We start from the raw sequence: 12,729 nt of genomic DNA, 5'->3' as shown, positions 1-12,729 counted from the left end.
AACAAAAATTGATGAGTAATACGTACAAGATAAAAGGCAAATCAATAAACACAGGACAATTTACAGGTTTTTCAGAAAAGACGATAACCAACTAGATTTTTTTTTGTTAAACTTCAATAAAAACGATCATAATAAATCCAGCTTCTTAAAAACATCCAAAAAATCATTTTAATCGCTCCCTTTCCGTCTAATATTTTAGACTGGCTTGGTCTCAGTCTTACCTCCTCAAACTTCAAATTTGCATCACTCCAAAATGAAGATTTGAGTAATTCCGAGTGACAGAGTTTTTTTTTTTTTTTTATCGAACAAAAATTATTTCAATCGTTGTTTTCAGTTCGTATAAAAAACAGCAGTTATTTTACATAGAATGCCTTTTTGCGTTTGTAATTTGAATCCTAACTCCCAACCAAAATAAAGTAAGAAATAAAAGAATTCACACAATTCAACCCCAAGAATGTTACCCTAAAGCTGTTTTGATGGGTCTCACTAGTCCTGGCACGTACAAAGAATTTTTAGGGGAGGAAGTCAAACAATAAAAAAATTAAACTCATTTTCAAAATGAACTAAAAAGTAGAGAACTATTTTTTTCTCAAGAATATTTGATTATAATCGAACATGAGGGGCAGAAAAAGCATTGGATTTTAAGTAACATAAATACCAAATTTGCCTAAGTTTTAAATGCATAAATAGCAAAAGTCGATGAATTGAGGAAAATCAATAAAAAAGATCAAATTGTGCAAAAACGAATCGATTTTTTGCCCCGAATTTTCACTTGTATTTATGGATTCTGGAAAAAAATGTTTTAAGTATTTTAATTTTCCAATTAAAAAAAATATAGTGTCTCATCTAAGATTACACAGTCTCTAAGTTAACACAGCCTCGGGAAGTGCTCTTACCGTTGTGCTATAGCCTACTGATAAAAGTGGGAATAAACTGAACATTCAGAAGTGGTTGAAAAATACTTCAAAAATTAAAAAAAAAATCGTGTGGCAAAGAAATTAATGGAAGATGGAAAAAAAGATCAGTGAGTTGATAAAAATGAACTGGAAATGATTTAACTAATAAAAATTAGGGGGAATAATAAAAAACCTATAATTTGATAAAGAAATGCCGAGAAATTCGAAGAAATTTACATTTTCAGGGGGTTCGGGCTCCAGTCCAGCCTGAATGGTCCCTATGAATAAATTTTTAAGTAGCCTTTAAGCCTACCCTATACAGTTACAAGACTGTTTCTCTTCTTCATAAAAATGGGCATTAGACTAGTTGCCTTTTTCTAAAGCCAAATATTTAGTGATTGACCTTTTCTGAAGAGAACATGCTAAACACAAAAGCAGTACCATTAAATTCTTTATTTTATACTATTTCCAAATGTCATGACCCCTTTTCTGAAAACACACCATCCCCTGATGGTCCGATATAGCCCTAGGAATATATTAAAAAATGATCAACCAATAAAATTCTTACTTTATAATATGAAAGAACAAGAAAGAATACAACAAGAAAGAATGTCATCGAAAGATTTAACACAACAATGAAATGTATTTATACAGTTATATGTGGGACCTCAGATGGGGAGGGGAGGGGGGTATAATGACAAAAAAGGGACCATGATATTTGGAAAAGGTATAGCATAAAATCGAAAATTCCGGCTCAACTAACTCACACCCCTCCTTGATGCTAATGCTTAGATATAACCAAAAAATGGCTCATTTTTACAGTTTCACACATTTTCTCAATATCCGCTGTTCATAATCCCATATAAAAAGATCAAGTTTTGTATATAACGTGACATTATGTCCAACCAATCAGAAGGGGTGGGGTGAGTTGTTATGCAAAAAATAATATATATATATATATATATATATATATATATATATATATATATATATATATATATATATATATATATATATATATATATATATATATATATATATCATCAGCACTTGTCAATTAGCTGGTACACACGCAAAATAGATGCTAAAGGAAACTAGTCAAACGGGTATCAGTCAATAGAGAATTGGGTCACAAAGCGTAATTTGTCATTGCGTTTACAATAATTAAACTTATGTTTACTTGGGGTTTAGGGGGAAAAACACCTAGGCTAAATTCATATTTAATATATACCAGGGTTGCTGCCCTGGCCTAGAAGAATTTATTAAATCGGAGAGGAAAAATTTACTAGATCAAATCTGATTTTACTAAATGCTAAAAAAAAAATTTGGCGCGTGCGGCTATGCCGCACGCGTACCATCAAGCATCGATGTTTACTATAGGAGGATAATCAATACGATTTTCAAAATCTTTTTTCCTTTTTTTTCTCTTTTCCTTCTTTCTTTCGTTTTCATAGCATGCTTGAAAATTCCGGAAGCCTACAAGTTTAAAAATCCTTTTTTTTTACATTTGTACTTACTTTTAATTTCTCTCCGCAGGCTCCTTTCTGCTCAATAAAGATTTTCGAACTGTGGAGATTCACCTAATCACCTTGGGTGGTTGGCTTTTGTTTTGATTCCAATAGATTCCCAATCATCACAAATCCAAGCGTCATTATAGTTTCATTTTTATTTGGTAAGGTTTGATACACAGAAAGCTGATTTTGTCAACCTTTAGACGCCGGAAGCGAAGTGTTTGTTTATGAAAATAGGTGACTGCTTGTCTTTCTCCGAGACAGACACGCACAATTGAAAAATTGTAAACAGACAAGGAAAAATTGTCATATGTTTACGATAACTTTGTTCCCTGAATTCATGGAAAATAAAAAAAAAGTTTTGTTTACTATAAATCATGACTTTATACTCGATTTCGGGAAGTTTACTATATCCTCTAAATTTACTAATTATTTTTTTTTTACTAGATATAGTAAAATCCTACAAATTTGGCAACCTTGAAATATACTATGCTTTTTATACCGTAACAATAACGTATTTATTTGGATAAAGGACTCCAAGAATAGTTCGAATTTAACCTCGGACAAACCCTGCTTCTCATCAAAGTATAAACACAAAGTACTGACAAAACTCTCCAAAAGTGACCCCGCGTACCTCAGCGCCTCGAGACGCAAAATGCTGTACTACTTAATCGCTCCAAGCCAATAAATTATGCTAGAGCGTGATTCATACGTCGAGTGACCGGGTATAATTGTCGAATATTAGCAGATTGAAATTAAAGAATAAATCCGGCGATATGGATATACAGAAAAAGTATTGTGCTTAATAAACTGATTTTTATTAAGCGTTGCCGGCTAGCAACCAGAATGGGCGTTCGATGCTTTTTCGAAGGGTGCGACATTAATCGAAAAAATGCAAAAGAAAAAGGAGTCAAATTACTTGCTGTGCCAAATAACAGGTAGGCTATGAAATATTTTTTTTTTCAAACTTCAGAAAAAGTTCTATTCTAGTACCATAATGAGATAGCTAAGAAATGAACTACCATGATCTACTTAGAATTCAATGTTGTAGGCTATCAAAATATAAATTTAGAAAGTTCCAGAATGGCGGGATTCCTTTCATCCCCTAGATTCTATAAAACAAACTTTTCGAGGAGACGGAGAGATTCGGGATAGGGCCCCAGGGCAAAGACCCGAACCCCGAGCGAGCCGAAAACTAGCAAATACTGACCTAGTCTAGGCTATAGGTTATAGGCTAATGAGAAATCTGGAAATAAGCCGCAGTTATATACGTTTTATTGGGTTAGTTCAAGGTTCTAGTATAATCAGTGAGAAATAGTGAGCAAGCAAAAAAGATTAAGGGAAAGATTTTACAATTTACACTAATTATAAAGACGATAAATGACCAGAAAGTCACAGCTGTATTATAGCTCAATTTCAAATACTTTGGCTACTTACCCCCAAACTTATGGTCAATTTATCGGAAGGTGCAGCTTTTAATGGTAAACTCCAATATTTCGAAGTTTCAAAGCACAAAAAAAGTTATGCAGAAAAGACTAGCACGTTTTAAGCCTCTCGAAATCCAAGTTTCGTCTTAGACACTATATTTTTTTCTTTATTGTTTCCATTTATTGTTTCTTTATTGTTTCAATTTTTACGTGAGTAAAGGTTTGTTACATCCGAAGGCCGCAGGAACAGCAAAGGTTGTAAATTTCTTTGATAAGCTGTTCGACTGCGTTAATTCTCTTGGATTTTTAGAAAAAAAATGTATAGACGCCCAATTTGTAGGGAAAACGCATCATTCTAATTTTTGAGGTCGGCCAGTTCATTTTTAGGCGATTTAAACTTTGTTAATAGTGTGGGGAACGATGTTGGGAAAACAATCTATTGCAGAGGGATGGCAGCTGACTATTTCTGCCATCCTAGGTCTATCAGAAGATTTGATGAAGCATGTGTTTAAATATGTTTGTACGAGGAGACTTAACCAGGATAGTCTATAGCATTTCTACGGCTTACTACGACGCTCTGGGGGTTTAAACGATAAACCTACTGCGTCGCAATTCTCCTGCCCTTTACAAGCAAGCAACGTTTAGAAGCTTTTCGGTTTCTTCAAATTCGACGGGGAATTGTGAAGCACTTTCTTTCCATCAATCTCTTTTATCCGAGGTTTTTTCATCAGTTACCCCTCATGAAAAAAGAATTGTGGAAGCCGGACGTGATAGCAGCGACATTCATGAGCCTCACGAGTTTGATTTTGATGAGAATGTTGAGGTTTTCACCTTAACAGAGGAATCAAATTTTGCATACGCAGTGGGGTATTCTGCGAAAAAGATTCTGGAAAAGCATTCTTGTGATAAGTGTAGAACTGGGCTATTTAAATCAGGTATTTCTCTTTTTGATTCAGTGTTTGATTTCATGCGGATGAAAGCTTATTAAGAAGCCAATTCAGACTTCTCAAACCTTTTTGTTCCTGCAATCTCCTTGATCTAGCATTGGAAAAAAATAGAGTACATCATCCAGACTGAAATGAAGCACTGCTGGAACGAGGGAATCGTACGGCGAGCATGGGAAAGAGCGTCCCAACTGTTAATCCCAATTTCGTGTGACCTATTTCCTCGCGAGTATTTTGTACAGTACTTTTTTCGAATGCGTATCTTTTACATCACTAAATTTGAAAACCAGAAGATGGAAAGAAGTGCTCTATGCGGAAAAAATAAAAGCAGCTAAGTTAAAAGCATTTACTTTTAAATATTTTTTATTCCGTGGTTAACCATATTTATTTGTTCTTATATTGTTTGAATTTGCTAAAAACGTTTTTGGATTATTCTAAAATGAATTTTTCTAAAGCAATGGTAATTCTAGCGATTCTCGATTCTCTTAAAACTATTTTACAGAAATGAAAAATATTTTATGGAATGATTGCCAATTATGATTTTGGAATGGAAAATTATTCAGCTAATTAATAAGTTGGGATTATTTATTTTCTTGTTTCTTTTATTCTGTTGCAATTAAAAAAAAAAAAAAAATTGGAAGAACTATTAATACAGCGGTCATGTACCATTAATCCACATCTGCAAACCCACTTCTGATCAAGATTACCATTATCCTAACTGTTCTTGAAACTCATTCCAACGTTTTGGGGTAGTATTTTTCACAAAAAACTCACATGTTTTTTTTATCAATCAATAGTAATTCCCCCTCGTTTTTTTTTTGCTTTTTAGCTTTTTGTTTGATCCACAAGAAGCGATGTTGTTACACGAGAAAATCCGTAAACGCCTTGAAGGAGAAGTGAAAGAACTCTAGGGAATAGCATACTGATTTTAAAACTGTTTTACAACAAACAACATATTTTTCATTTTTCTTTACATGATATAATAAAGCACACTTTTATTTGTCTGTTTCGTATTACTCGTATACAAGACTAATCTGGTTTCAAATAAGCTCTGAAAAAGCGAGCTAAATTTGTGCGAAACGCAAAAAAAAAGTCTGATTCAGTTGACGACTGCTCCATACACTCAGTGCTCCATACTATCATTAATTTTGCAGCATACAACAATAAAAATACATGTAAAAGTTGCTCATGAAACAAAGTATCCCATATGTGTGTGCTTTTTTTTTGCTTTCCTTTCGAAGAATATAGTGGGCCTGTATCAGCATATCTCGGCCTCCAATCAAGGAGCTTAGGGGACAAACAAGAAGTAAATTTCGTACGGTTCTGAACCAAATTAAATAAAAGTAGATTCTATCAAATACTATCAATACAATTTACGCGGCTAATTTCTTTAATCCAGTTGCCATGCAATGACAGGAAAAATAAATACTTTCGAAATAAATTATCATATTTTCAAGTTTTGACGTCAATAACATTGAGAAAAAGGGATAGATTAGAGGAAGATGAAAACAATTTTAATAATCAAAGCAATTTTCCATTCGATATCCGAGTATTTACGCGTAGCACTCTCAAATCGTAAATATAGGCGTGATAAATGGGTATCGGTAAACATCACATAAAATCTAATAGGGTAGGATGAAACTATTTCAAAATACAAGGCATTAATTTGAATATGATCCGCAATAAAGCCCCCTCATTTTTTCATTGTCCTAATTCTAATCACAAGCTTTATATCAGGATCCGTCTCTTAAATTCAGAACACATCTGATCAAAGCATATTCACCTACGGAACCGGTTCCGTAGGTGACTATCAAACTATGAAACAAGTATAACGCCCTACGCAACTTCAAAAATTTAGGCACCAGGTTCGCATCATCTCTGGGGACGCGGACAAATGGTCACTTTTTTTGCGTGGAGAGGATAGGTTATGTCAGCACTTGTTGTATGTGTATATACTTTGCTTCTCTTTCACTAATTATTATTTTTCAATGAACAATCCACTGTTTAATCGAATAATAAGCTTCTTTACGAGAGTTGGTAGATATCCATCTCCCATTTTTAGAAGCTTTACAAAAATTATTTACAATTTCAACATTTACATAGATAAGGTAAGTTCCGTCACGAATATATAGGAAACAGTCAAAATTGATTCTTCTTCATTCATCAACATACAGTAGCTCATTTTTAAGTTAAATGAGTTAGGAAAATTTTTTATTACGATTTTCTGTTTTTCCGAAATATTATTTATAAGCTTAAAATTGATTTTGCTACGTAGCTTAATAGAAATAAAGCTAAATATGATTTTTTGCCTAAAAATTGATTCCTCCGCGAGGGACTAGAGACTCACCAGAATAGAATTGCAAAATAGCCAATCAGTTATTCTACATGGTGACAAATAAACATTGTCAATGAATGCAATTCGACTAGTGCTAGTATCAGGATAGCTAAGTAAAAACAGTCTTGACTGATGGGCGTGTATCTGATGATTAATTAAAAAAAACTTTTTCCAGAAAATAAGTTTTTCAGAAAAAGTAAAGAACTCCATTAATCCAAAAATGAACAAAAAACGAATAAAATAATCGGTACTTCTGCATTATATGTTACACACCGCTACGGACTGTACAGGGAAATACTACAGGAAACCAGTCAAACGGGTATTTGTAATTGATAAATGGATCGCAAAGCGTGGCTTCTCATCGCGTTTACAATATTTAAACTATTGTTTTTGGGGGTTTCAGGGAGGGGGAGGTATCTTGGTTAGGTTACGTATTTAATATATGCTATGCTTTACCCCCTCCCCCCCCCGCCTAATGTGCAGATACATAGCCCAAATTTGTTTCTAAACTATTATATTTTCATGCTATTTTATTTTATTTCATTAGCATTAACCAAACTTGACTTATTTCGTGTGTAACATATAATGCGTAAGTACCAAATAATCTACCAAGCATACAACTACCACAAATCAGTGAAACCCAATATAAATGAAACCCAAAACAAACAGAAATTAAAATAAATAAAAGAGTCAAATTGAAAACGAGAAGAAATTAATATTAGTAAGGTTCTAAGCCCCTATGCCTTCTAAAAGCCAGAATATAATTCAATGCCGTATCCAGGGGGGGGGTTAATTTTAAATTGAAGTTATCAAGTATTTTGCAGTAGGTTGCATATGGTTGCATCAAGAAATGGCTAATTGTAGACAGAGAAAAGCCAAGACAGATAGTTCAAGTAATTGAGAGGCAAATGTTTAAATGGCTGGGGTTGTACGGGTAAATGACGGGAGTATGCATGACTTTTATTGGGCACATACTTGTCAGGTTAGTTTTTGGAAAGGCATGCCTGCCTAGGAGTCTCAGGCATCATGTTGACCAAGAATTTAAAACTGAGATAAGGTCGTTAGATTGCCTGTAATGAGAGGCAAACAAGGCACGCCCGCCTATGGTCTTAAGAAGGTTGACCAAGAATATAGAATTGATATAGGACCATTAATTTGCTTGAAATAACAGGAAAACAATCGTTTAAAGTCATCTTTATCTTTCAAATAGTACCTATTTGTTGCCTAAGCTCAGCCCCACATTCTGAGAAAATTTTAATTTTTCATAATTTTTGGGTCACTTGCCCGAGACGCTGAGCGAGTGGGCGCCCCCAAATATTGTCCCCAATTCCTCTCCCAATTTAGCACTTGTTCACGGATGCCCAGCGTCGCCTGGATTTCGTTTTATAGATATTCGCCCTAACTTTTAGCTAGAAAAAAACAAAAACTAAAAAATATATAGACTACTTCTACTATTTGGCTTTTTTTTGCGTTAACTGTTTTTGCTGTCTCCAAACAAAAACAAAAAAATTAGCTTGTAGTATTTAACTGTATGTAAATACTTGTCTTGTTTTTGTGTTACTAAAAAAAAAAAAGGAAAAAAGGAAAAAAAAAAAAAAAAAAAAAAAAAATGCTCCTTAAAGATACGAAAGTATGCCTAGTGGAAGCGTCCTCGTTCGCAAGGGGCGGAGTAACGGTCTCGAGCTAACGTAATATTGCTTGAGGACGTTAGACAAAGTTCACAGGAAATAATCGGGTAAAACCCCCCGAACAAAAATCCTGGATACAGACTCTGATACAATTTGTACATTACTGAAAAAAATTCACATAAATTTACTGAAAAAAGTATGCTTTGTCAGTTTAATGCATGGGCGCCCATAAGCTAATTAGTAGAAGGGGGGGGGTGTTACTCGTGACATGACCACGTGGTCAGGTCAGCATTTTTAATGCTGACGGGGCACCAAATATGGGCATAGAGTCCCTAGGGGAGATGAATTTCTGAGAAATTGATTGCGTAATCGATTGGGAATTTGGAACACCTGTGCTGTCAGTCATTAATCAAATTGTTTCCAGGCAAAGTTTAATAATGTCTGATAGGTACTGTCAACATTTCTCCAGGAATAGATCCAAGTCATTAATGTCTTTGCCTCGGGAACAACTCTTTTGGTCGAACTCCAAAGGATATTAATAGCCAAAGGCCATGGAAACAATTCTCCAAGAAACATCTTAGCGATAAATTGTTTTACCGCGGGAATCAGGTTTCTAATTAATTTGAAATGCATTAGCGCAGAGATGCCAAAAACAAAAGGAACACGCTGAATTACGTTTAGGGATTATTTGGCTGAAACTGTTTTAGACAGGTTATGGAAGTATTTCGGTGAAACAGATAGAGACATTTTAAAAGATGATTTTTGAAAAGATTTTAGAAGAGGATTTGAGGGTGAAACTCTGTGGTCGTTATAATACACAAGTTTCATTTGAACAGTGTTGTGAGGTCCTCTACCCCAACCCCAAAGGGTTCCGATCCCCCTACCCCAACCCCGAAGGAAGCCCCCTGTCCTCAAAGGTCCCCCAAGCTCCCAAAGGGCCACCGGCGCCCCCAAAGGCCCACCCCAGACCTCCAACGGCCCTCCTTGGACCACCCCCAGGCCCAGCGCGCTCCCCAAACACCAACCGGGTCCACAACGCCTACCAACGGTCGCCCCATGTCCCCCCGGCACCCCACGGACCCCTCGGACCCCCCACGGCCCTTCCCCCGTCCGACCAGGTCCCCCGGACCCGAGACGCATTACCCGGCTGCGCCATGGGCCCTGCAAGTGCCGCAAGATGGGCCATGGGGATGCGCCGTGGGGCAGGAAAGTACCCCGGGGGATGCACGACAGGGAGGCACCGCAGGAAAGCGCCGAAGGATGCACCACAGGGATGCGCCGCAAAAAAAGTAAACTAAAAAGTAAGAAATTTCGAAATCTTATCCCCCAGAGGCCCTCCTCAGACCCCCAAAGGCCCTCCCCTGGTCCTCAAAGGTCCCCCGGGCTCCCAAAGGGCCCCTCCCCTCCCTCTTCCTCCCTATCCTCCCCCTCCTCACCGCCCCCTCCCCTCCCTCCTCCTCCCCTCCCCTCCCCTCCTCCTCCTCCCCTCCTCCTCCCTCCTCCTCCCTCCCCTCCACTCCTCCTCCCCCTCCCCCATTTTTTAATATTTTTTTGTGCATTGAAACACAGAACGACCCCCTCCCCCGGCCCCCCCCATTTTTCAAAGTTCATTTTGAATTTCTTTCGTTGAAGTGCAAGAGTTGGAATATTTCAGTAGTGTTTGCTTGTGGTTTACCTTGTCACAGTTACATTTTCTAGATTTTTTAAAGTTCATTTTGAATTTCTTTTATTGAAATGCAAGAGTTGGAATATTTCAGTAGTGTTTTGTAGTGGTTTACCATGTCACAGTTACATTCTCTTGATTTTTCAAAGTTCATATAGTTTAGTTTTAGTTAATAGTTTAGAGTTTTAGCTTAGAGTCTTAGCTTAGAGTTTTTGTTAGGGCTCTAGTTTAGTTTGATTTTAGTTAAGAGTTTGATGTTTTAAGTTTTAGTTTAAGTTAGACTTCTAGCTTAGTTTAGTTTTATTTAAAAATTTATAGTTTTTATCTTATAGTATTAGCTTAGAGTTTTTGTTTAAGTTCTAGTTTAGTTTAGTTTTATTTAATAGTTTGGAGTTATAGCCTATAGTCGTAGCTTAAACTTTTTTTTATAGTTATATTTTAGTTTAATTTTATTTTATAGTTTGGAGTTTTAGATTAGTCATAGCTTAGAGTTTTTTGTTAGAGTTATAGTTTAGTTTAATTTTAGTTAAGAGTTTAATTTTTTTACCATTGAGTTTCAGTTAGAGTTTTAGTTAAGTTTTAGTTAAGAGTTTGGTGTTTTACCTTAGAGTCTTATATTAGAGTTATGATTTGATTTTTAGTTTAGTCTAGTTTTAGTTAAGATTTTAGAATTTTAGCTTAGAGTTATTTTGTTAGACTTCTAGTTTAGTTTAATTTTAGCTAAGATTCTGATTTTTTACCTATGAGTTTCAGTTAGAGTTCTAGTTTAGTTCTAGTTACGAGTTTTGTGTTTTACCTTAATATCTTATATTAGAGTTCTTAGTTATAGTTCTAGTTTAGTTTAATTTTAGTTAAGAGTTTAGAATTTTAGCTTAGAGTCTTAGCTTAGAGTTTTTTTAGAGTTCTAGTTTATTTTAGTTTTAGTTAAGAGTTTAGAGTTTTTGTTGAAGTTTTATTTTATTTTAGTTTTAGTTAATAGTTTAGAGTTTTAGCTTAGAGTCTTAGCTTAGAGTTTTTGTTAGATTTGAAGTTTAGTTTATTAATAGTTAATAGTTTAGAGTTTTAGAATAAAGTTTTTTGTTAGACTTCTATTTTAGTTGAATTTTAGCTAAGATTCGGATTTTTTACCTCTGAGCTTCAGTTAGAGTTCTAGTTTAGTTCCAGTTAAGAGTTTGGTGTTTCACCTTAATGTCTTAGCTTAGAGTTTTTAGTTAGAGTTCTAGTTTAGTTTAGTTTTTGTTAAGAGTTTAGAATTTTAGCTTAGAGTCTTAGCTTAGAGTTTTTTTAGAGTTCTAGTTTATATTAGTTTTAGTTAAAAGTTTAGAGTTTTTGTTGAAGTTTTAGTTTAGCTTAGTTTTAGTTACTTTTTTAGAGTTTTTAGCTTAGAGTCTTAGCTTCTAGATTTTTTTAGAGTTTAAGTTTATTTTATTAATAGCTAATATTTTGTATTTTTATAATAGATTCTTAGCTTTGAGTTTTTGTTAGGGTTCTAGTTTAGTTTAATTTTAGTTATGAGTTGAATGTTTTACCTTAGAGTTTTTGTTGAAGTTCTAGTTAGTTTAGTTTTGGTTAAGAATTTAGTATTTTACCTTAGAATCTTAGCATAAAGTGTTTTGTTAGAGTTCTAGTTTATTTTAGTTTTAGTTAAGACTTTAGAGTTTTTAGCTGAGAGTCATAGCATAGAGTTTTTGTCGAAGCCCTAGTTTAGTGCAGTTTTAGTTAAGAGTTTAGAGTTTTAGAAAACTCACACACACACGCAAAAATTTACACACACACACAAAAACTTACACACCCACACACACACACACACAAAAAAATAAACATGAAAACAAAAAAACACTCACAAAAACACGAACAAAAACAGAAAAACACAAACACACACACAAAACCAACATGCAAACACCCTAAAAAATACACGCACACGAAAAAACTTACACAAACAAAAAAAAACAAATAAGCAAAAACACACACATAAAAAAAAATACACACACACACACACACACAAAAAACTAAAACAAACACAAGAATAAAAACACCCACAAAAAAACAAACAAATACACACACACACAAAAAACTTACACCCACACACAAAAGCTTACAAACACAAGCAATTACACGAAAAAACAAAAAAGTACACCAACACTCAAAAAATTACATCCACACAAAATATTACGTTACTTAAAAAAATTACACACACGCACACACACTTACACACACACACAAAAAATTAAACACACAAAAAAAAAAATTAAACACACACAAAAACTTACACACACACACACACACAAACAAAAACTAACACATGCACACGAAAACTTACATGCA

The sequence above is a fragment of the Artemia sp. Qi Xiang Cuo genome, chromosome 15, assembly GCF_049724085.1.
Source record: "Artemia sp. Qi Xiang Cuo chromosome 15, ASM4972408v1, whole genome shotgun sequence".
Taxonomy (NCBI): Eukaryota; Metazoa; Arthropoda; class Branchiopoda; order Anostraca; family Artemiidae; genus Artemia; species Artemia sp. Qi Xiang Cuo.
The sequence above is the reverse complement of the archived record's forward strand: the minus strand, read 5'-3'. Positions refer to the sequence as shown.